Raw genomic sequence first — 6,000 nt, forward strand, 5'->3', positions numbered from 1 at the left:
TCCATATCACAGCTCACACACTCCATATCACAGCTCACACACTCCATATCACAGCTCACACACTACAAAACACAGCTCACACTGTCCATATCACAGCTCACACACTCCATATCACAGCTCACAAACTTCATATCACAGCTCACACTGTCCATATCACAGCTCACAAACTTCATATCACAGCTCACACACTCCATATCACAGCTCACACACTCCATATCACAGCTCACACACTCCATATCACAGCTCACACACTCCATATCACAGATCACACACTCCATATCACAGATCACACACTCCATATCACAGCTCACACTGTCCATATCACAGCTCACACACTCCATATCACAGCTCACACACTCCATATCACAGCTCACACACTTCATATCACAGCTCACACACTCCATATCACAGCTCACACACTCCATATCACAGCTCACACACTTCATATCACAGCTCACACACTCCATATCACAGCTCACACACTCCATATCACAGCTCACACTGTCCATATCACAGCTCACACACTCCATATCACAGCTCACACACTTCATATCACAGCTCACACTGTCCATATCACAGTTCACACGCTCCATATCACAGCTCACACTGTCCATATCACAGCTCACACTGTCCATATCACAGCTCACACACTCCATATCACAGCTCACACACTCCATATCACAGCTCACACACTTCATATCACAGCTCACACTGTCCATATCACAGCTCACACTGTCCATATCACAGTTCACACACTCCATATCACAGCTCACACTGTCCATATCACAGTTCACACGCTCCATTTCACAGCTCACACTGTCCATATCACAGCTCACACTGTCCATATCACAGCTCACACACTCCATATCACAGCTCGCACACTCCATATCACAGCTCACACTGTCCATATCACAGCTCACACTGTCCATATCACAGCTCACACACTCCATATCACAGCTCGCACACTCCATATCACAGCTCACACTGTCCATATCACAGCTCACACTGTCCATATCACAGCTCACACACTCCATATCACAGCTCACACACTCCATATCACAGCTCACACTGTCCATTTCACAGCTCACACTCTCCATATCACAGCTCACACTGTCCATATCACAGTTCACACTGTCCATATCACAGCTCACACACTCCATATCACAGCTCACACACTCCATATCACAGCTCACACACTCCATATCACAGCTCACACACTCCGTATCACAGCTCACACTGTCCATATCACAGCACACACACTCCATATCACAGCTCACACACTCCATATCACAGCTCACACACTTCATATCACAGCTCACACTGTCCATATCACAGCTCACACTGTCCATATCACAGCTCACACACTACATATCACAGCTCACACACTCCATATCACAGCTCACACACTCCATATCACAGCTCACACTGTCCATATCACAGCTCACACTGTCCATATCACAGCTCACACTGTCCATATCACAGCTCACACACTACATATCACAGCTCACACACTACATATCACAGCTCACACACTCCATATCACAGCTCACACACTCCATATCACAGCTCACACTGTCCATATCACAGCTCACACACTCCATATCACAGCTCACACACTCCATATCACAGCTCACACACTACATAACACAGCTCACACTGTCCATATCACAGCTCACACACTCCATATCACAGCTCACACACTTCATATCACAGCTCACACTGTCCATATCACAGCTCACACACTCCATATCACAGCTCACACACTCCATATCACAGCTCACACACTTCATATCACAGCTCACACTGTCCATATCACAGTTCACACGCTCCATATCACAGCTCACACTGTCCATATCACAGCTCACACTGTCCATATCACAGCTCACACACTCCATATCACAGCTCACACACTCCATATCACAGCTCACACACTTCATATCACAGCTCACACTGTCCATATCACAGCTCACACTGTCCATATCACAGTTCACACACTCCATATCACAGCTCACACTGTCCATATCACAGTTCACACGCTCCATATAACAGCTCACACTGTCCATATCACAGCTCACACTGTCCATATCACAGCTCACACACTCCATATCACAGCTCACACACTCCATATCACAGCTCACACTGTCCATATCACAGCTCACACTGTCCATATCACAGCTCACACTCTCCATATCACAGCTCACACTGTCCATATCACAGTTCACACTGTCCATATCACAGCTCACACACTCCATATCACAGCTCACACACTCCATATCACAGCTCACACACTCCATATCACAGCTCACACACTCCATATCACAGCTCACACTGTCCATATCACAGCTCACACACTCCATATCACAGCTCACACACTCCATATCACAGCTCACACACTTCATATCACAGCTCACACTGTCCATATCACAGCTCACACTGTCCATATCACAGCTCACACACTCCATATCACAGCTCACACACTCCATATCACAGCTCACACACTACAAAACACAGCTCACACTGTCCATATCACAGCTCACACACTCCATATCACAGCTCACAAACTTCATATCACAGCTCACACACTCCATATCACAGCTCACACACTCCATATCACAGCTCACACACTCCATATCACAGCTCACACTGTCCATATCACAGTTCACACTGTCCATATCACAGCTCACACTGTCCATATCACAGCTCACAAACTTCATATCACAGCTCACACACTCCATATCACAGCTCACACACTCCATATCACAGCTCACACACTCCATATCACAGCTCACACACTCCATATCACAGATCACACACTCCATATCACAGCTCACACTGTCCATATCACAGCTCACACACTCCATATCACAGCTCACACACTCCATATCACAGCTCACACACTTCATATCACAGCTCACACACTCCATATCACAGCTCACACACTCCATATCACAGCTCACACACTTCATATCACAGCTCACACACTCCATATCACAGCTCACACACTCCATATCACAGCTCACACTGTCCATATCACAGCTCACACACTCCATATCACAGCTCACACACTCCATATCACAGCTCACACACTCCATATCACAGCTCACACACTCCATATCACAGCTCACACTGTCCATATCACAGCTCACACACTACATATCACAGCTCACACACTCCATATCACAGCTCACACACTCCAAAGCACAGCTCACACACTCCATATCACAGCTCACACTGTCCATATCACAGCTCACACACTCCATATCACAGCTCCCACACTCCATATCACAGCTCACACACTCCATATCACAGCTCACACTGTCCATATCACAGCTCACACACTTCATATCACAGCTCACACACTCCATTTCACAGCTCACACTGTCCATATCACAGATCACACTGTCCATTTCACAGCTCACACACTCCATATCACAGCTCACACACTCCAAAGCACAGCTCACACACTCCATATCACAGCTCACACACTCCATATCACAGCTCACACACTCCAAAGCACAGCTCACACACTCCATATCACAGCTCACACTGTCCATATCACAGCTCACACACTCCATATCACAGCTCCCACACTCCATATCACAGCTCACACACTCCATATCACAGCTCACACTGTCCATATCACAGCTCACACACTTCATATCACAGCTCACACACTCCATATCACAGCTCACACACTCCATGTCACAGATCACACTGTCCATTTCACAGCTCACACACTCCATATCACAGCTCACACACTCCAAAGCACAGCTCACACACTCCATATCACAGCTCACACGGTCCATATCACAGCTCACACGGTCCATATCACAGCTCACACACTCCATATCACAGCTCACACTGTCCATATCACAGCTCACACTGTCCATTTCACAGCTCACACACTTCATATCACAGCTCAGACACTCCATATCACAGCTCACACTGTCCATATCACAGCTCACACACTCCATATCACAGCTCACACTGTCCATTTCACAGCTCACACACTTCATATCACAGCTCACACACTCCATATCACAGCTCACACACTCCATATCACAGCTCCCACACTCCATATCACAGCTCATACACTCCATTTCACAGCTCACACACTTCATATCACAGATCACACACTCCATATCACAGCTCACACTGTCCATATCACAGCTCACACACTCCATATCACAGCTCATACACTCCATTTCACAGCTCACACACTTCATATCACAGCTCACACACTCCATATCACAGCTCACACTGTCCATATCACAGCTCACACACTCCATATCACAGCTCACACTGTCCATATCACAGCTCACACACTCCATATCACAGCTCACACACTCCATATCACAGCTCACACTGTCCATATCACAGCTCACACACTCCATATCACAGCTCACACACTCCATATCACAGCTCACACACTCCATATCACAGCTCACACTGTCCATATCACAGCTCACACACTCCATATCACAGCTCACACACTCCATATCACAGCTCACACTGTCCATATCACAGCTCACACACTCCATATCACAGCTCACACACTCCATATCACAGCTCACACACTCCATATCACAGCTCACACACTCCATATCACACACTCCATATAACAGCTCACATTGTCCATATCACAGCTCACACACTCCATATCACAGCTCCCACTCCATATCACAGCTCACACACTCCATATCACAGCTCACACTCCATATCACACACTCCATATCACAGCTCACACACTCCATATCACACACTCCATATAACAGCTCACATTGTCCATATCACAGCTCCCACTCCATATCACAGCTCACACACTCCATATCACAGCTCCCACTCCATATCACAGCTCACACTGTCCATATCACAGCTCACACACTCCATATCACAGCTCACACACTCCATATCACAGCTCACACTCTCCATATCACAGCTCACACTGTCCATATCACAGCTCACACACTCCATATCACAGCTCACACACTCCATATCACAGCTCACACTGTCCATATCACAGCTCACACACTCCATATCACAGCTCACACTGTCCATATCACAGCTCACACACTCCATATCACAGCTCACACTGTCCATTTCACAGCTCACACACTTCATATCACAGCTCACACACTCCATATCACAGCTCACACTGTCCATATCACAGCTCACACTGTCCATATCACAGCTCACACACTCCATATCACAGCTCACACTGTCCATATCACAGCTCACACACTCCATGTCACAGCTCACACTGTCCATATCACAGCTCACACACTCCATATCACAGCTCACACTGTCCATATCACAGCTCACACTGTCCATTTCACAGCTCACACACTCAATATCACAGCTCACACACTCCATATCACAGCTCACACACTCCATATCACAGCTCACACACTCCATATCACAGCTCACACACTCCATATCACAGCTCACACTGTCCATATCACAGCTCACACACTCCATATCACAGCTCACACACTCCATATCACAGCTCACACTGTCCATATCACAGCTCACACACTCCATATCACAGCTCACACTGTCCATTTCACAGCCCACACTGTCCATATCACAGCTCACACTGTCCATTTCACAGCCCACACTGTCCATATCACAGCTCACACTGTCCATATCACAGCTCACACTGTCCATATCACAGCTCACACTGTCCATATCACAGCTCACACTGTCCATATCACAGCTCACACACTCCATATCACAGCTCACACTGTCCATATCACAGCTCACACACTCCATATCACAGCTCACACTGTCCATATCACAGCTCACACACTCCATATCACAGCTCACACTGTCCATTTCACAGCTCACACACTCCATATCACAGCTCACACACTCCATATCAAAGCTCACACACTCCATATCACAGCTCACACTGTCCATTTCACAGCTCACACACTCCATATCACAGCTCACACACTCCATATCACAGATCACACTGTCCATTTCACAGCTCACACACTC

This window comes from Hemibagrus wyckioides, linkage group LG12, assembly GCF_019097595.1.
Source record: "Hemibagrus wyckioides isolate EC202008001 linkage group LG12, SWU_Hwy_1.0, whole genome shotgun sequence".
Classification (NCBI taxonomy): Eukaryota; Metazoa; Chordata; class Actinopteri; order Siluriformes; family Bagridae; genus Hemibagrus; species Hemibagrus wyckioides.